The following is a 21,134-nucleotide window of genomic DNA, read 5'->3' as shown; positions in this document are numbered from 1 at the left end:
CCAAACAACTCTTGCTTTTTATGAACACCTCTGGGAACTACTTGCCTTGCCACCCAGACTTTGGGTCTGCGGGCTTTCCTGGCCACTCTATCCTCAAAAGCACCTTTTTTCATATTTCCCAGCACCGGCCTCCAATATTCCGAACATCCTGGCCTGGCTCCCACAGCCAAGGTGGCAGCCAGAACAACTCTTGTTTTCTTTCAAGGACTCTGGGAACTACTTGCCTTGCCACCCAGACTTTGGGGCTGCGGGCTTTCCTGGCCACTCTATCCTCAAAAGCACCTTTTTTCATATTTCCCAGCACCGGCTTCCAATATTCCGAACATCCTGGCCTGGCTCCCACAGCCAAGGTGGCAGCCAGAACAACTCTTGCTTTTTATGAACACCTCTGGGAACTACTTGCTTTGCCACCCAGACTTTGGGGCTGCGGGCTTTCCTGGCCACTCTATCCTCAAAAGCACCTTTTTTCATATTTCCCAGCACTGGCCTCCAATATTCCGAACATCTGGAGCTGACTCCCACAGCCAAGGTGGCAGCCAGAACAACTCTTGTTTTCTTTCAAGGACTCTGGGAACTACTTGCCTTGCCACCCAGACTTTGGGTCTGCGGGCTTTCCTGGCCACTCTATCCTCAAAAGCACCTTTTTTCATATTTCCCAGCACCGGCCTCCAATATTCCGAACATCCTGGCCTGGCTCCCACAGCCAAGGTGGCAGCCAGAACAACTCTTGTTTTCTTTCAAGGACTCTGGGAACTACTTGCCTTGCCACCCAGACTTTGGGGCTGCGGGCTTTCCTGGCCACTCTATCCTCAAAAGCACCTTTTTTCATATTTCCCAGCACCGGCCTCCAATATGCCGGACATCCTGGCCTGGCTCCCACAGCAAAGGTGGCAGCCCAAACAACTCTTGCTTTTTATGAACACCTCTGGGAACTACTTGCCTTGCCACCCAGACTTTGGGGCTGCGGGCTTTCCTGGCCACTCTATCCTCAAAAGCACCTTTTTTCATATTTCCCAACACCGGCCTCCAATATTCCGAACATCCTGGCCTGGCTCCCACAGCCAAGGTGGCAGCCAGAACAACTCTTGTTTTCTTTCAAGGACTCTGGGAACTACTTGCCTTGCCACCCAGACTTTGGGGCTGCGGGCTTTCCTGGCCACTCTATCCTCAAAAGCACCTTTTTTCATATTTCCCAGCACCGGCCTCCAATATGCCGGACATCCTGGCCTGGCTCCCACAGCAAAGGTGGCAGCCCAAACAACTCTTGCTTTTTATGAACACCTCTGGGAACTACTTGCCTTGCCACCCAGACTTTGGGTCTGCGGGCTTTCCTGGCCACTCTATCCTCAAAAGCACCTTTTTTCATATTTCCCAGCACTGGCCTCCAATATTCCGAACATCTGGAGCTGACTCCCACAGCAAAGGTGGCAACCAGAACAACTCTTGTTTTCTTTCAAGGACTCTGGGAACTACTTGCATTGCCACGCAGACTTTGGGGCTGCGGGCTTTCCTGGCCACTCTATCCTCAAAAGCACCTTTTTTCATATTTCCCAGCACCGGCCTCCAATATTCCGAACATCCGGAGCTGACTCCCACAGCCAAGGTGGCAGCCAGAACAACTCTTGTTTTCTTTCAAGGACTCTGAGAACTACTTGCATTGCCACCCAGACTTTGGGGCTGCGGGCTTTCCTGGCCACTCTATCCTCAAAAGCACCTTTTTTCACTTAATCCTAGCACCGGCCTCCAATATTCCGAACATCCTGGCCTGGCTCCCACAGGCAAGGTGGCAGCCCAAACAACTCTTGCTTTTTATGAACGCCTCTGGGAACTCCTTGCATTGCCACCCAGACTTTGGGGCTGCGGGCTTTCCTGGCCACTCTATCCTCAAAAGCACCTTTTTTCATATTTCCCAGCACTGGCCTCCAATATTCCGAACATCCGGAGCTAACTCCCACAACCAAGGTGGCAGCCCAAACAACTCTTGTTTTCTTTCAAGGACTCTGGGAACTACTTGCCTTGCCACCCAGACTTTGGGGCTGCGGGCTTTCCTGGCCACTCTATCCTCAAAGGCACCTTTTTTCATGTTTCCCAGCACTGGCCTCCAATATTCCGAACATCCGGAGCTGACTCCCACAGCCAAGGTGGCAGCCAGAACAACTCTTGTTTTCTTTCAAGGACTCTGGGAACTACTTGCCTTGCCACGCAGACTTTGGGGCTGCGGGCTTTCCTGGCCACTCTATCCTCAAAAGCACCTTTTTTCATATTTCCCAGCTCCGGCCTCCAATATGCCAAACATCTGGAGCTGACTCCCACAGCCAAGGTGGCAGCCCAAACAACTCTTGCTTTTTATGAACGCCTCTGGGAACTCCTTGCATTGCCACCCAGACTTTGGGGCTGCGGGCTTTCCTGGCCACTCTATCCTCAAAGGCACCTTTTTTCATATTTCCCAGCACTGGCCTCCAATATTCCGAACATCCTAAGCTGACTCCCACAACCAAGGTGGCAGCCAGAACAACTCTTGTTTTCTTTCAAGGACTCTGGGAACTACTTGCATTGCCACCCAGACTTTGGGGCTGCTGGCTTTCCTGGCCACTCTATCCTCAAAAGCACCTTTTTTCACTTAATCCTAGCACCGGCCTCCAATATTCCGAACATCCTAAGCTGACTCCCACAACCAAGGTGGCAGCCAGAACAACTCTTGTTTTCTTTCAAGGACTCTGGGAACTACTTGCCTTGCCACCCAGACTTTGGGGCTGCGGGCTTTCCTGGCCACTCTATCCTCAAAAGCACCTTTTTTCATATTTCCCAGCACCGGCCTCCAATATGCCGGACATCCTGGCCTGGCTCCCACAGCAAAGGTGGCAGCCCAAACAACTCTTGCTTTTTATGAACACCTCTGGGAACTACTTGCCTTGCCACCCAGACTTTGGGTCTGCGGGCTTTCCTGGCCACTCTATCCTCAAAAGCACCTTTTTTCATATTTCCCAGCACTGGCCTCCAATATTCCGAACATCTGGAGCTGACTCCCACAGCAAAGGTGGCAACCAGAACAACTCTTGTTTTCTTTCAAGGACTCTGGGAACTACTTGCATTGCCACGCAGACTTTGGGGCTGCGGGCTTTCCTGGCCACTCTATCCTCAAAAGCACCTTTTTTCATATTTCCCAGCACCGGCCTCCAATATTCCGAACATCCGGAGCTGACTCCCACAGCCAAGGTGGCAGCCAGAACAACTCTTGTTTTCTTTCAAGGACTCTGAGAACTACTTGCATTGCCACCCAGACTTTGGGGCTGCGGGCTTTCCTGGCCACTCTATCCTCAAAAGCACCTTTTTTCACTTAATCCTAGCACCGGCCTCCAATATTCCGAACATCCTGGCCTGGCTCCCACAGGCAAGGTGGCAGCCCAAACAACTCTTGCTTTTTATGAACGCCTCTGGGAACTCCTTGCATTGCCACCCAGACTTTGGGGCTGCGGGCTTTCCTGGCCACTCTATCCTCAAAAGCACCTTTTTTCATATTTCCCAGCACTGGCCTCCAATATTCCGAACATCCGGAGCTAACTCCCACAACCAAGGTGGCAGCCCAAACAACTCTTGTTTTCTTTCAAGGACTCTGGGAACTACTTGCCTTGCCACCCAGACTTTGGGGCTGCGGGCTTTCCTGGCCACTCTATCCTCAAAGGCACCTTTTTTCATGTTTCCCAGCACTGGCCTCCAATATTCCGAACATCCGGAGCTGACTCCCACAGCCAAGGTGGCAGCCAGAACAACTCTTGTTTTCTTTCAAGGACTCTGGGAACTACTTGCCTTGCCACGCAGACTTTGGGGCTGCGGGCTTTCCTGGCCACTCTATCCTCAAAAGCACCTTTTTTCATATTTCCCAGCTCCGGCCTCCAATATGCCAAACATCTGGAGCTGACTCCCACAGCCAAGGTGGCAGCCCAAACAACTCTTGCTTTTTATGAACGCCTCTGGGAACTCCTTGCATTGCCACCCAGACTTTGGGGCTGCGGGCTTTCCTGGCCACTCTATCCTCAAAGGCACCTTTTTTCATATTTCCCAGCACTGGCCTCCAATATTCCGAACATCCTAAGCTGACTCCCACAACCAAGGTGGCAGCCAGAACAACTCTTGTTTTCTTTCAAGGACTCTGGGAACTACTTGCATTGCCACCCAGACTTTGGGGCTGCTGGCTTTCCTGGCCACTCTATCCTCAAAAGCACCTTTTTTCACTTAATCCTAGCACCGGCCTCCAATATTCCGAACATCCTGGCCTGGCTCCCACAGCCAAGGTGGCAGCCCAAACAACTCTTGCTTTTTATGAACGCCTGTGGGAACTCCTTGCATTGCCACCCAGACTTTGGGGCTGCGGGCTTTCCTGGCCACTCTATCCTCAAAAGCACCTTTTTTCATATTTCCCAGCACCGGCCTCCAATACGCCAAACATCCGGATATGGCTCCCACAGCAAAGGTGGCAGCCCAAACAACTCTTCCTTTTATGAACGCCTCTGGGAACTACTTGCCTTTCCACCCAGACTTTGGGGCTGCGGGCTTTCCTGGCCACTCTATCCTCAAAAGCACCTTTTTTCATATTTCCCAGCACCGGCCTCCAATATTCCGAACATCCTGGCCTGGCTCCCACAGCCAAGGTGGCAGCCAGAACAACTCTTGTTTTCTTTCAAGGACTCTGGGAACTACTTGCCTTGCCACCCAGACTTTGGGGCTGCGGGCTTTCCTGGCCACTCTATCCTCAAAAGCACCTTTTTTCATATTTCCCAGCACCGGCTTCCAATATTCCGAACATCCTGGCCTGGCTCCCACAGCCAAGGTGGCAGCCAGAACAACTCTTGCTTTTTATGAACACCTCTGGGAACTACTTGCTTTGCCACCCAGACTTTGGGGCTGCGGGCTTTCCTGGCCACTCTATCCTCAAAAGCACCTTTTTTCATATTTCCCAGCACTGGCCTCCAATATTCCGAACATCTGGAGCTGACTCCCACAGCCAAGGTGGCAGCCAGAACAACTCTTGTTTTCTTTCAAGGACTCTGGGAACTACTTGCCTTGCCACCCAGACTTTGGGTCTGCGGGCTTTCCTGGCCACTCTATCCTCAAAAGCACCTTTTTTCATATTTCCCAGCACCGGCCTCCAATATTCCGAACATCCTCGCCTGGCTCCCACAGCCAAGGTGGCAGCCAGAACAACTCTTGCTTTTTATGAACGCCTCTGGGAACTACTTGCATTGCCACCCAGACTTTGGGGCTGCGGGCTTTCCTGGCCACTCTATCCTCAAAAGCACCTTTTTTCATATTTCCCAGCACCGGCCTCCAATATGCCGGACATCCTGGCCTGGCTCCCACAGCAAAGGTGGCAGCCCAAACAACTCTTGCTTTTTATGAACACCTCTGGGAACTACTTGCCTTGCCACCCAGACTTTGGGGCTGCGGGCTTTCCTGGCCACTCTATCCTCAAAAGCACCTTTTTTCATATTTCCCAGCACCGGCCTCCAATATTCCGAACATCCTGGCCTGGCTCCCACAGCCAAGGTGGCAGCCAGAACAACTCTTGTTTTCTTTCAAGGACTCTGGGAACTACTTGCATTGCCACCCAGACTTTGGGGCTGCGGGCTTTCCTGGCCACTCTATCCTCAAAAGTACCTTTTTTCACCTTATCCCAGCACCGGCCTCCAATATGCCGAACATCCTGGCCTGGCTCCCACAGCAAAGGTGGCAGCCCAAACAACTCTTGCTTTTTATGAACGCCTCTGGGAACTACTTGCCTTGCCACCCAGACTTTGGGGCTGCGGGCTTTCCTGGCCACTCTATCCTCAAAAGCACCTTTTTTCATATTTCCCAGCACTGGCCTCCAATATTCCGAACATCCGGAGCTGACTCCCACAGCCAAGGTGGCAGCCAGAACAACTCTTGTTTTCTTTCAAGGACTCTGGGAACTACTTGCATTGCCACCCAGACTTTGGGGCTGCGGGCTTTCCTGGCCACTCTATCCTCAAAAGCACCTTTTTTCATATTTCCCAGCACCGGCCTCCAATATTCCGAACATCCGGAGCTGACTCCCACAGCCAAGGTGGCAGCCAGAACAACTCTTGTTTTCTTTCAAGGACTCTGGGAATTACTTGCATTGCCACCCAGACTTTGGGGCTGCGGGCTTTCTTGGCCACTCTATCCTCAAAAGCACCTTTTTTCACCTTATCCTACCACCGGCCTCCAATATGCCGAACATCCTGGCCTGGCTCCCACAGCCAAGGTGGCAGCCCAAACAACTCTTGCTTTTTATGAACGCCTCTGGGAACTACTTGCCTTGCCACCCAGACTTTGGGTCTGCGAGCTTTCCTGGCCACTCTATCCTCAAAAGCACCTTTTTTCATATTTCCCAGCTCCGGCCTCCAATATTCCGAACATCCGGAGTTGACTCCCACACCCAAGGTGGCAGCCAGAACAACTCTTGCTTTTTATGAACACCTCTGGGAACTACTTGCATTGCCACCCAGACTTTGGGGCTGCGGGCTTTCCTGGCTTCTCTATCCTCAAAAGCACCTTTTTTCATATTTCCCAGCACTGGCCTCCAATATTCCGAACATCCGGAGCTGACTCCCACAACCAAGGTGGCAGTCCAAACAACTCTTGTTTTCTTTCAAGGACTCTGGGAACTACTTGCATTGTCACCCAGACTTTGGGGCTGCGGGCTTTCCTGGCCACTCTATCCTCAAAAGCACCTTTTTTCATATTTCCCAGCACTGGCCTCCAATATTCCGAACATCCGGAGCTGACTCCCACAGCCAAGGTGGCAGCCAGAACAACTCTTGTTTTCTTTCAAGGACTCTGGGAACTACTTGCATTGCCACGCAGACTTTGGGGCTGCGGGCTTTCCTGGCCACTCTATCCTCAAAGGAACCTTTTTTCATATTTCCCAGCACTGGCCTCCAATATTCCGAACATCCGGAGCTGACACCCACAGCCAAGGTGGCAGCCAGAACAATTCTTGTTTTCTTTCAAGGACTCTGGGAACTACTTGCCTTGCCACCCAGACTTTGGGTCTGCGGGCTTTCCTGGCCACTCTATCCTCAAAAGCACCTATTTTCATATTTCCCAGCTCCGGCCTCCAATATTCCGAACATCCGGAGTTGACTCCCACACCCAAGGTGGCAGCCAGAACAACTCTTGCTTTTTATGAACACCTCTGGGAACTACTTGCCTTGCCACCCAGACTTTGGGGCTGCGGGCTTTCCTGGCCACTCTATCCTCAAAGGCACCTTTTTTCATATTTCCCAGCACCGGCCTCCAATATTCCGAACATCTGGAGCTGACTCCCACAGCCAAGGTGGCAGCCAGAACAACTCTTGTTTTCTTTCAAGGACTCTGGGAACTACTTGCATTGCCAGCCAGACTTTGGGGCTGTGGGCTTTCCTGGCCACTCTATCCTCAAAAGCACCTTTTTTCACTTTATCCCAGCTCCGGCCTCCAATATTCCGAACATCCTGGCCTGGCTCCCACAGCCAAGGTGGCAGCCCAAACAACTCTTGCTTTTTATGAACGCTTGTGGGAACTACTTGCCTTGCCACCCAGACTTTGGGGCTGCGGGCTTTCCTGGCCACTCCATCCTCAAAAGCACCTTTTTTCATATTTCCCAGCACCGGCCTCCAATACGCCAAACATCCGGATATGGCTCCCACAGCAAAGGTGGCAGCCCAAACAACTCTTCCTTTTATGAACGCCTCTGAGAACTACTTGCCTTGCCACCCAGACTTTGGGGCTGCGGGCTTTCCTGGCCACTCTATCCTCAAAAGCACCTTTTTTCATATTTCCCAGCACTGGCCTCCAATATTCCGAACATCCTGGCCTGGCTCCCACAGCAAAGGTGGCAGCCAGAACAACTCTTGTTTTCTTTCAAGGACTCTGGGAACTACTTGCCTTGCCACCCAGACTTTGGGGCTGCGGGCTTTCCTGGCCACTCTATCCTCAAAAGCACCTTTTTTCATATTTCCCAGCTCCGGCCTCCAATATTCCGAACATCCTGGCCTGGCTCCCACAGCCAAGGTGGCAGCCAGAACAACTCTTGCTTTTTATGAACACCTCTGGGAACTCCTTGCATTGCCACCCAGACTTTGGGGCTGCGGGCTTTCCTGGCCACTCTATCCTCAAAAGCACCTTTTTTCATATTTCCCAGCACTGGCCTCCAATATTCCGAACATCTGGAGCTGACTCCCACAGCAAAGGTGGCAACCAGAACAACTCTTGTTTTCTTTCAAGGACTCTGGGAACTACTTGCATTGCCACGCAGACTTTGGGTCTGCGGGCTTTCCTGGCCACTCTATCCTCAAAAGCACCTTTTTTCATATTTCCCAGCACCGGCCTCCAATATGCCGGACATCCTGGCCTGGCTCCCACAGCCAAGGTGGCAGCCAGAACAACTCTTGTTTTCTTTCAAGGACTCTGGGAACTACTTGCCTTGCCACCCAGACTTTGGGGCTGCGGGCTTTCCTGGCCTCTCTATCCTCAAAAGTACTTTTTTTTCACTTTTTCCCATCACCAGCCTCCAATATGCCGAACATCCGGAGCTGACTCCCACAGCCAAGGTGGCAGCCAGAACAACTCTTGTTTTCTTTCAAGGACTCTGAGAACTACTTGCATTGCCACCCAGACTTTGGGGCTGCGGGCTTTCCTGGCCACTCTATCCTCAAAAGCACCTTTTTTCACTTAATCCTAGCACCGGCCTCCAATATTCCGAACATCCTGGCCTGGCTCCCACAGGCAAGGTGGCAGCCCAAACAACTCTTGCTTTTTATGAACGCCTCTGGGAACTCCTTGCATTGCCACCCAGACTTTGGGGCTGCGGGCTTTCCTGGCCACTCTATCCTCAAAAGCACCTTTTTTCATATTTCCCAGCACTGGCCTCCAATATTCCGAACATCCGGAGCTAACTCCCACAACCAAGGTGGCAGCCCAAACAACTCTTGTTTTCTTTCAAGGACTCTGGGAACTACTTGCCTTGCCACCCAGACTTTGGGGCTGCGGGCTTTCCTGGCCACTCTATCCTCAAAGGCACCTTTTTTCATGTTTCCCAGCACTGGCCTCCAATATTCCGAACATCCGGAGCTGACTCCCACAGCCAAGGTGGCAGCCAGAACAACTCTTGTTTTCTTTCAAGGACTCTGGGAACTACTTGCCTTGCCACGCAGACTTTGGGGCTGCGGGCTTTCCTGGCCACTCTATCCTCAAAAGCACCTTTTTTCATATTTCCCAGCTCCGGCCTCCAATATGCCAAACATCTGGAGCTGACTCCCACAGCCAAGGTGGCAGCCCAAACAACTCTTGCTTTTTATGAACGCCTCTGGGAACTCCTTGCATTGCCACCCAGACTTTGGGGCTGCGGGCTTTCCTGGCCACTCTATCCTCAAAGGCACCTTTTTTCATATTTCCCAGCACCGGCCTCCAATATTCCGAACATCCTAAGCTGACTCCCACAACCAAGGTGGCAGCCAGAACAACTCTTGTTTTCTTTCAAGGACTCTGGGAACTACTTGCATTGCCACCCAGACTTTGGGGCTGCTGGCTTTCCTGGCCACTCTATCCTCAAAAGCACCTTTTTTCACTTAATCCTAGCACCGGCCTCCAATATTCCGAACATCCTGGCCTGGCTCCCACAGCCAAGGTGGCAGCCCAAACAACTCTTGCTTTTTATGAACGCCTGTGGGAACTCCTTGTATTGCCACCCAGACTTTGGGGCTGCGGGCTTTCCTGGCCACTCTATCCTCAAAAGCACCTTTTTTCACTTTATCCCAGCTCCGGCCTCCAATATTCCGAACATCCTGGCCTGGCTCCCGCACCCAAGGTGGCAGCCCAAACAACTCTTGCTTTTTATGAACGCCTCTGGGAACTCCTTGCCTTGCCACCCAGACTTTGGGGCTGCGGGCTTTCCTGGCCACTCTATCCTCAAAAGCACCTTTTTTCATATTTCCCAGCACCGGCCTCCAATACGCCAAACATCCGGATATGGCTCCCACAGCAAAGGTGGCAGCCCAAACAACTCTTCCTTTTATGAACGCCTCTGGGAACTACTTGCCTTGCCACCCAGACTTTGGGGCTGCGGGCTTTCCTGGCCACTCTATCCTCAAAAGCACCTTTTTTCATATTTCCCAGCACCGGCCTCCAATATTCCGAACATCCTGGCCTGGCTCCCACAGCCAAGGTGGCAGCCAGAACAACTCTTGTTTTCTTTCAAGGACTCTGGGAACTACTTGCCTTGCCACCCAGACTTTGGGGCTGCGGGCTTTCCTGGCCACTCTATCCTCAAAAGCACCTTTTTTCATATTTCCCAGCACCGGCTTCCAATATTCCGAACATCCTGGCCTGGCTCCCACAGCCAAGGTGGCAGCCAGAACAACTCTTGCTTTTTATGAACACCTCTGGGAACTACTTGCTTTGCCACCCAGACTTTGGGGCTGCGGGCTTTCCTGGCCACTCTATCCTCAAAAGCACCTTTTTTCATATTTCCCAGCACTGGCCTCCAATATTCCGAACATCTGGAGCTGACTCCCACAGCCAAGGTGGCAGCCAGAACAACTCTTGTTTTCTTTCAAGGACTCTGGGAACTACTTGCCTTGCCACCCAGACTTTGGGTCTGCGGGCTTTCCTGGCCACTCTATCCTCAAAAGCACCTTTTTTCATATTTCCCAGCACCGGCCTCCAATATTCCGAACATCCTGGCCTGGCTCCCACAGCCAAGGTGGCAGCCAGAACAACTCTTGTTTTCTTTCAAGGACTCTGGGAACTACTTGCCTTGCCACCCAGACTTTGGGGCTGCGGGCTTTCCTGGCCACTCTATCCTCAAAAGCACCTTTTTTCATATTTCCCAGCACCGGCCTCCAATATGCCGGACATCCTGGCCTGGCTCCCACAGCAAAGGTGGCAGCCCAAACAACTCTTGCTTTTTATGAACACCTCTGGGAACTACTTGCCTTGCCACCCAGACTTTGGGGCTGCGGGCTTTCCTGGCCACTCTATCCTCAAAAGCACCTTTTTTCATATTTCCCAGCACCGGCCTCCAATATTCCGAACATCCTGGCCTGGCTCCCACAGCCAAGGTGGCAGCCAGAACAACTCTTGTTTTCTTTCAAGGACTCTGGGAACTACTTGCCTTGCCACCCAGACTTTGGGGCTGCGGGCTTTCCTGGCCACTCTATCCTCAAAAGCACCTTTTTTCATATTTCCCAGCACCGGCCTCCAATATGCCGGACATCCTGGCCTGGCTCCCACAGCAAAGGTGGCAGCCCAAACAACTCTTGCTTTTTATGAACACCTCTGGGAACTACTTGCCTTGCCACCCAGACTTTGGGTCTGCGGGCTTTCCTGGCCACTCTATCCTCAAAAGCACCTTTTTTCATATTTCCCAGCACCGGCCTCCAATATTCCGAACATCCTGGCCTGGCTCCCACAGCCAAGGTGGCAGCCAGAACAACTCTTGTTTTCTTTCAAGGACTCTGGGAACTACTTGCATTGCCACCCAGACTTTGGGGCTGCGGGCTTTCCTGGCCACTCTATCCTCAAAAGTACCTTTTTTCACCTTATCCCAGCACCGGCCTCCAATATGCCGAACATCCTGGCCTGGCTCCCACAGCAAAGGTGGCAGCCCAAACAACTCTTGCTTTTTATGAACGCCTCTGGGAACTACTTGCCTTGCCACCCAGACTTTGGGGCTGCGGGCTTTCCTGGCCACTCTATCCTCAAAAGCACCTTTTTTCATATTTCCCAGCACTGGCCTCCAATATTCCGAACATCTGGAGCTGACTCCCACAGCCAAGGTGGCAGCCAGAACAACTCTTGTTTTCTTTCAAGGACTCTGGGAACTACTTGCATTGCCACCCAGACTTTGGGTCTGCGGGCTTTCCTGGCCACTCTATCCTCAAAAGCACCTTTTTTCATATTTCCCAGCACCGGCCTCCAATATTCCGAACATCCGGAGCTGACTCCCACAGCCAAGGTGGCAGCCAGAACAACTCTTGTTTTCTTTCAAGGACTCTGGGAATTACTTGCATTGCCACCCAGACTTTGGGTCTGCGGGCTTTCTTGGCCACTCTATCCTCAAAAGCACCTTTTTTCACCTTATCCCACCACCGGCCTCCAATATGCCGAACATCCTGGCCTGGCTCCCACAGCCAAGGTGGCAGCCCAAACAACTCTTGCTTTTTATGAACGCCTCTGGGAACTACTTGCCTTGCCACCCAGACTTTGGGTCTGCGGGCTTTCCTGGCCACTCTATCCTCAAAAGCACCTTTTTTCATATTTCCCAGCACTGGCCTCCAATATGCCGAACATCCGGAGCTGACTCCCACAGCCAAGGTGGCAGCCAGAACAACTCTTGTTTTCTTTCAAGGACTCTGGGAATTACTTGCATTGCCACCCAGACTTTGGGGCTGCGGGCTTTCCTGGCCACTCTGTCCTCAAAAGTACTTTTTTTTCAATTTTTCCCATCACCGGCCTCCAATATGCCGAACATCCTGGCCTGGCTCCCACAGCCAAGGTGGCAGCCAGAACAACTCTTGCTTTTTATGAACGCCTCTGGGAACTACTTGCATTGCCACCCAGACTTTGGGGCTGCGGGCTTTCCTGGCCTCTCTATCCTCAAAAGTACTTTTTTTTCAATTTTTCCCATCATCGGCCTCGAATATGCCGAACATCCTGGCCTGGCTCCCACAGCAAAGGTGGCAGCCAGAACAACTCTTGTTTTCTTTCAAGGACTCTGGGAACTACTTGCTTTGCCACCCAGACTTTGGGGCTGCGGGCTTTCCTGGCCACTCTATCCTCAAAAGCACCTTTTTTCACCTTATCCCACCACCGGTCTCCAATATGCCGAACATCCGGAGCTGACTCCCACAGCCAAGGTGGCAGCCAGAACAACTCTTGCTTTTTATGAACACCTCTGGGAACTACTTGCTTTGCCACCCAGACTTTGGGGCTGCGGGCTTTCCTGGCCACTCTATCCTCAAAAGCACCTTTTTTCATATTTCCCAGCACTGGCCTCCAATATTCCGAACATCTGGAGCTGACTCCCACAGCCAAGGTGGCAGCCAGAACAACTCTTGTTTTCTTTCAAGGACTCTGGGAACTACTTGCCTTGCCACCCAGACTTTGGGTCTGCGGGCTTTCCTGGCCACTCTATCCTCAAAAGCACCTTTTTTCATATTTCCCAGCACCGGCCTCCAATATTCCGAACATCCTGGCCTGGCTCCCACAGCCAAGGTGGCAGCCCAAACAACTCTTGTTTTCTTTCAAGGACTCTGGGAACTACTTGCCTTGCCACCCAGACTTTGGGGCTGCGGGCTTTCCTGGCCACTCTATCCTCAAAAGCACCTTTTTTCATATTTCCCAGCACCGGCCTCCAATATGCCGAACATCCGGAGCTGACTCCCACAGCCAAGGTGGCAGCCAGAACAACTCTTGTTTTCTTTCAAGGACTCTGGGAATTACTTGCATTGCCACCCAGACTTTGGGGCTGCGGGCTTTCCTGGCCACTCTGTCCTCAAAAGTACTTTTTTTTCAATTTTTCCCATCACCGGCCTCCAATATGCCGAACATCCTGGCCTGGCTCCCACAGCCAAGGTGGCAGCCAGAACAACTCTTGCTTTTTATGAACGCCTCTGGGAACTACTTGCATTGCCACCCAGACTTTGGGGCTGCGGGCTTTCCTGGCCTCTCTATCCTCAAAAGTACTTTTTTTTCAATTTTTCCCATCATCGGCCTCAAATATGCCGAACATCCTGGCCTGGCTCCCACAGCCAAGGTGGCAGCCAGAACAACTCTTGTTTTCTTTCAAGGACTCTGGGAACTACTTGCCTTGCCACCCAGACTTTGGGGCTGCGGGCTTTCCTGGCCACTCTATCCTCAAAAGCACCTTTTTTCATATTTCCCAGCACTGGCCTCCAATATTCCGAACATCTGGAGCTGACTCCCACAGCCAAGGTGGCAGCCAGAACAACTCTTGTTTTCTTTCAAGGACTCTGGGAACTACTTGCCTTGCCACCCAGACTTTGGGGCTGCGGGCTTTCCTGGCCACTCTATCCTCAAAAGCACCTTTTTTCATATTTCCCAGCACCGGCCTCCAATATGCCGGACATCCTGGCCTGGCTCCCACAGCAAAGGTGGCAGCCCAAACAACTCTTGCTTTTTATGAACACCTCTGGGAACTACTTGCCTTGCCACCCAGACTTTGGGTCTGCGGGCTTTCCTGGCCACTCTATCCTCAAAAGCACCTTTTTTCATATTTCCCAGCACCGGCCTCCAATATTCCGAACATCCTGGCCTGGCTCCCACAGCCAAGGTGGCAGCCAGAACAACTCTTGTTTTCTTTCAAGGACTCTGGGAACTACTTGCATTGCCACCCAGACTTTGGGGCTGCGGGCTTTCCTGGCCACTCTATCCTCAAAAGTACCTTTTTTCACCTTATCCCAGCACCGGCCTCCAATATGCCGAACATCCTGGCCTGGCTCCCACAGCAAAGGTGGCAGCCCAAACAACTCTTGCTTTTTATGAACGCCTCTGGGAACTACTTGCCTTGCCACCCAGACTTTGGGGCTGCGGGCTTTCCTGGCCACTCTATCCTCAAAAGCACCTTTTTTCATATTTCCCAGCACTGGCCTCCAATATTCCGAACATCTGGAGCTGACTCCCACAGCCAAGGTGGCAGCCAGAACAACTCTTGTTTTCTTTCAAGGACTCTGGGAACTACTTGCATTGCCACCCAGACTTTGGGTCTGCGGGCTTTCCTGGCCACTCTATCCTCAAAAGCACCTTTTTTCATATTTCCCAGCACCGGCCTCCAATATTCCGAACATCCGGAGCTGACTCCCACAGCCAAGGTGGCAGCCAGAACAACTCTTGTTTTCTTTCAAGGACTCTGGGAATTACTTGCATTGCCACCCAGACTTTGGGTCTGCGGGCTTTCTTGGCCACTCTATCCTCAAAAGCACCTTTTTTCACCTTATCCCACCACCGGCCTCCAATATGCCGAACATCCTGGCCTGGCTCCCACAGCCAAGGTGGCAGCCCAAACAACTCTTGCTTTTTATGAACGCCTCTGGGAACTACTTGCCTTGCCACCCAGACTTTGGGTCTGCGGGCTTTCCTGGCCACTCTATCCTCAAAAGCACCTTTTTTCATATTTCCCAGCACTGGCCTCCAATATGCCGAACATCCGGAGCTGACTCCCACAGCCAAGGTGGCAGCCAGAACAACTCTTGTTTTCTTTCAAGGACTCTGGGAATTACTTGCATTGCCACCCAGACTTTGGGGCTGCGGGCTTTCCTGGCCACTCTGTCCTCAAAAGTACTTTTTTTTCAATTTTTCCCATCACCGGCCTCCAATATGCCGAACATCCTGGCCTGGCTCCCACAGCCAAGGTGGCAGCCAGAACAACTCTTGCTTTTTATGAACGCCTCTGGGAACTACTTGCATTGCCACCCAGACTTTGGGGCTGCGGGCTTTCCTGGCCTCTCTATCCTCAAAAGTACTTTTTTTTCAATTTTTCCCATCATCGGCCTCGAATATGCCGAACATCCTGGCCTGGCTCCCACAGCAAAGGTGGCAGCCAGAACAACTCTTGTTTTCTTTCAAGGACTCTGGGAACTACTTGCTTTGCCACCCAGACTTTGGGGCTGCGGGCTTTCCTGGCCACTCTATCCTCAAAAGCACCTTTTTTCACCTTATCCCACCACCGGTCTCCAATATGCCGAACATCCGGAGCTGACTCCCACAGCCAAGGTGGCAGCCAGAACAACTCTTGCTTTTTATGAACACCTCTGGGAACTACTTGCTTTGCCACCCAGACTTTGGGGCTGCGGGCTTTCCTGGCCACTCTATCCTCAAAAGCACCTTTTTTCATATTTCCCAGCACTGGCCTCCAATATTCCGAACATCTGGAGCTGACTCCCACAGCCAAGGTGGCAGCCAGAACAACTCTTGTTTTCTTTCAAGGACTCTGGGAACTACTTGCCTTGCCACCCAGACTTTGGGTCTGCGGGCTTTCCTGGCCACTCTATCCTCAAAAGCACCTTTTTTCATATTTCCCAGCACCGGCCTCCAATATTCCGAACATCCTGGCCTGGCTCCCACAGCCAAGGTGGCAGCCAGAACAACTCTTGTTTTCTTTCAAGGACTCTGGGAACTACTTGCCTTGCCACCCAGACTTTGGGGCTGCGGGCTTTCCTGGCCACTCTATCCTCAAAAGCACCTTTTTTCATATTTCCCAGCACCGGCCTCCAATATGCCGAACATCCGGAGCTGACTCCCACAGCCAAGGTGGCAGCCAGAACAACTCTTGTTTTCTTTCAAGGACTCTGGGAATTACTTGCATTGCCACCCAGACTTTGGGGCTGCGGGCTTTCCTGGCCACTCTGTCCTCAAAAGTACTTTTTTTTCAATTTTTCCCATCACCGGCCTCCAATATGCCGAACATCCTGGCCTGGCTCCCACAGCCAAGGTGGCAGCCAGAACAACTCTTGCTTTTTATGAACGCCTCTGGGAACTACTTGCATTGCCACCCAGACTTTGGGGCTGCGGGCTTTCCTGGCCTCTCTATCCTCAAAAGTACTTTTTTTTCAATTTTTCCCATCATCGGCCTCGAATATGCCGAACATCCTGGCCTGGCTCCCACAGCCAAGGTGGCAGCCAGAACAACTCTTCTTTTCTTTCAAGGACTCTGGGAACTACTTGCCTTGCCACCCAGACTTTGGGGCTGCGGGCTTTCCTGGCCACTCTATCCTCAAAAGCACCTTTTTTCATATTTCCCAGCACTGGCCTCCAATATTCCGAACATCTGGAGCTGACTCCCACAGCCAAGGTGGCAGCCAGAACAACTCTTGTTTTCTTTCAAGGACTCTGGGAACTACTTGCCTTGCCACCCAGACTTTGGGTCTGCGGGCTTTCCTGGCCACTCTATCCTCAAAAGCACCTTTTTTCATATTTCCCAGCACCGGCCTCCAATATTCCGAACATCCGGAGCTGACTCCCACAGCCAAGGTGGCAGCCAGAACAACTCTTGTTTTCTTTCAAGGACTCTGGGAATTACTTGCATTGCCACCCAGACTTTGGGTCTGCGGGCTTTCTTGGCCACTCTATCCTCAAAAGCACCTTTTTTCACCTTATCCCACCACCGGCCTCCAATATTCCGAACATCCTGGCCTGGCTCCCACAGCCAAGGTGGCAGCCCAAACAACTCTTGCTTTTTATGAACGCCTCTGGGAACTACTTGCCTTGCCACCCAGACTTTGGGGCTGCGGGCTTTCCTGGCCACTCTATCCTCAAAAGCACCTTTTTTCATATTTCCCAGCACTGGCCTCCAATATGCCGAACATCCGGAGCTGACTCCCACAGCCAAGGTGGCAGCCAGAACAACTCTTGTTTTCTTTCAAGGACTCTGGGAACTACTTGCATTGCCAGCCAGACTTTGGGGCTGTGGGCTTTCCTGGCCACTCTATCCTCAAAAGCACCTTTTTTCACCTTATCCCAGCTCCGGCCTCCAATATTCCGAACATCCTGGCCTGGCTCCCACAGCCAAGGTGGCAGCCCAAACAACTCTTGCTTTTTATGAACGCTTGTGGGAACTAGTTGCCTTGCCACCCAGACTTTGGGGCTGCGGGCTTTCCTGGCCACTCTATCCTCAAAAGCACCTTTTTTCACTTTATCCCAGCTCCGGCCTCCAATATTCCGAACATCCTGGCCTGGCTCCCGCACCCAAGGTGGCAGCCCAAACAACTCTTGCTTTTTATGAACGCCTCTGGGAACTCCTTGCCTTGCCACCCAGACTTTGGGGCTGCGGGCTTTCCTGGCCACTCTATCCTCAAAAGCACCTTTTTTCATATTTCCCAGCACCGGCCTCCAATACGCCAAACATCCGGATATGGCTCCCACAGCAAAGGTGGCAGCCCAAACAACTCTTCCTTTTATGAACGCCTCTGGGAACTACTTGCCTTGCCACCCAGACTTTGGGGCTGCGGGCTTTCCTGGCCACTCTATCCTCAAAAGCACCTTTTTTCATATTTCCCAGCACCGGCCTCCAATATTCCGAACATCCTGGCCTGGCTCCCACAGCCAAGGTGGCAGCCAGAACAACTCTTGTTTTCTTTCAAGGACTCTGGGAACTACTTGCCTTGCCACCCAGACTTTGGGGCTGCGGGCTTTCCTGGCCACTCTATCCTCAAAAGCACCTTTTTTCATATTTCCCAGCACCGGCCTCCAATATTCCGAACATCCTGGCCTGGCTCCCACAGCCAAGGTGGCAGCCAGAACAACTCTTGCTTTTTATGAACACCTCTGGGAACTACTTGCTTTGCCACCCAGACTTTGGGGCTGCGGGCTTTCCTGGCCACTCTATCCTCAAAAGCACCTTTTTTCATATTTCCCAGCACTGGCCTCCAATATTCCGAACATCTGGAGCTGACTCCCACAGCCAAGGTGGCAGCCAGAACAACTCTTGTTTTCTTTCAAGGACTCTGGGAACTACTTGCCTTGCCACCCAGACTTTGGGTCTGCGGGCTTTCCTGGCCACTCTATCCTCAAAAGCACCTTTTTTCATATTTCCCAGCACCGGCCTCCAATATTCCGAACATCCTGGCCTGGCTCCCACAGCCAAGGTGGCAGCCAGAACAACTCTTGTTTTCTTTCAAGGACTCTGGGAACTACTTGCCTTGCCACCCAGACTTTGGGGCTGCGGGCTTTCCTGGCCACTCTATCCTCAAAAGCACCTTTTTTCATATTTCCCAGCACCGGCCTCCAATATGCCGGACATCCTGGCCTGGCTCCCACAGCAAAGGTGGCAGCCCAAACAACTCTTGCTTTTTATGAACACCTCTGGGAACTACTTGCCTTGCCACCCAGACTTTGGGTCTGCGGGCTTTCCTGGCCACTCTATCCTCAAAAGCACCTTTTTTCATATTTCCCAGCACCGGCCTCCAATATTCCGAACATCCTGGCCTGGCTCCCACAGCCAAGGTGGCAGCCAGAACAACTCTTGTTTTCTTTCAAGGACTCTGGGAACTACTTGCCTTGCCACCCAGACTTTGGGGCTGCGGGCTTTCCTGGCCACTCTATCCTCAAAAGCACCTTTTTTCATATTTCCCAGCACCGGCCTCCAATATGCCGGACATCCTGGCCTGGCTCCCACAGCAAAGGTGGCAGCCCAAACAACTCTTGCTTTTTATGAACACCTCTGGGAACTACTTGCCTTGCCACCCAGACTTTGGGTCTGCGGGCTTTCCTGGCCACTCTATCCTCAAAAGCACCTTTTTTCATATTTCCCAGCACCGGCCTCCAATATTCCGAACATCCTGGCCTGGCTCCCACAGCCAAGGTGGCAGCCAGAACAACTCTTGTTTTCTTTCAAGGACTCTGGGAACTACTTGCATTGCCACCCAGACTTTGGGGCTGCGGGCTTTCCTGGCCACTCTATCCTCAAAAGTACCTTTTTTCACCTTATCCCAGCACCGGCCTCCAATATGCCGAACATCCTGGCCTGGCTCCCACAGCAAAGGTGGCAGCCCAAACAACTCTTGCTTTTTATGAACGCCTCTGGGAACTACTTGCCTTGCCACCCAGACTTTGGGGCTGCGGGCTTTCCTGGCCACTCTATCCTCAAAAGCACCTTTTTTCATATTTCCCAGCACTGGCCTCCAATATTCCGAACATCTGGAGCTGACTCCCACAGCCAAGGTGGCAGCCAGAACAACTCTTGTTTTCTTTCAAGGACTCTGGGAACTACTTGCATTGCCACCCAGACTTTGGGTCTGCGGGCTTTCCTGGCCACTCTATCCTCAAAAGCACCTTTTTTCATATTTCCCAGCACCGGCCTCCAATATTCCGAACATCCGGAGCTGACTCCCACAGCCAAGGTGGCAGCCAGAACAACTCTTGTTTTCTTTCAAGGACTCTGGGAATTACTTGCATTGCCACCCAGACTTTGGGTCTGCGGGCTTTCTTGGCCACTCTATCCTCAAAAGCACCTTTTTTCACCTTATCCCACCACCGGCCTCCAATATGCCGAACATCCTGGCCTGGCTCCCACAGCCAAGGTGGCAGCCAGAACAACTCTTGCTTTTTATGAACGCCTCTGGGAACTACTTGCCTTGCCACCCAGACTTTGGGTCTGCGGGCTTTCCTGGCCACTCTATCCTCAAAAGCACCTTTTTTCATATTTCCCAGCACTGGCCTCCAATATGCCGAACATCCGGAGCTGACTCCCACAGCCAAGGTGGCAGCCAGAACAACTCTTGTTTTCTTTCAAGGACTCTGGGAATTACTTGCATTGCCACCCAGACTTTGGGGCTGCGGGCTTTCCTGGCCACTCTGTCCTCAAAAGTACTTTTTTTTCAATTTTTCCCATCATCGGCCTCGAATATGCCGAACATCCTGGCCTGGCTCCCACAGCAAAGGTGGCAGCCAGAACAACTCTTGTTTTCTTTCAAGGACTCTGGGAACTACTTGCTTTGCCACCCAGACTTTGGGGCTGCGGGCTTTCCTGGCCACTCTGTCCTCAAAAGTACTTTTTTTTCAATTTTTCCCATCACCGGCCTCCAATATGCCGAACATCCTGGCCTGGCTCCCACAGCCAAGGTGGCAGCCAGAACAACTCTTGCTTTTTATGAACGCCTCTGGGAACTACTTGCATTGCCACCCAGACTTTGGGGCTGCGGGCTTTCCTGGCCTCTCTATCCTCAAAAGTACTTTTTTTTCAATTTTTCCCATCATCGGCCTCGAATATGCCGAACATCCTGGCCTGGCTCCCACAGCCAAGGTGGCAGCCAGAACAACTCTTGTTTTCTTTCAAGGACTCTGGGAACTACTTGCCTTGCCACCCAGACTTTGGGGCTGCGGGCTTTCCTGGCCACTCTATCCTCAAAAGCACCTTTTTTCATATTTCCCAGCACTGGCCTCCAATATTCCGAACATCCGGAGCTGACTCCCACAGCCAAGGTGGCAGCCAGAACAACTCTTGTTTTCTTTCAAGGACTCTGGGAATTACTTGCATTGCCACCCAGACTTTGGGTCTGCGGGCTTTCTTGGCCACTCTATCCTCAAAAGCACCTTTTTTCACCTTATCCCACCACCGGCCTCCAATATGCCGAACATCC

The sequence above is a fragment of the Numenius arquata genome, unplaced genomic scaffold, assembly GCF_964106895.1.
Source record: "Numenius arquata unplaced genomic scaffold, bNumArq3.hap1.1 HAP1_SCAFFOLD_43, whole genome shotgun sequence".
In the NCBI taxonomy this organism is placed as follows: Eukaryota; Metazoa; Chordata; class Aves; order Charadriiformes; family Scolopacidae; genus Numenius; species Numenius arquata.
This window is presented reverse-complemented; position numbering follows the sequence as displayed.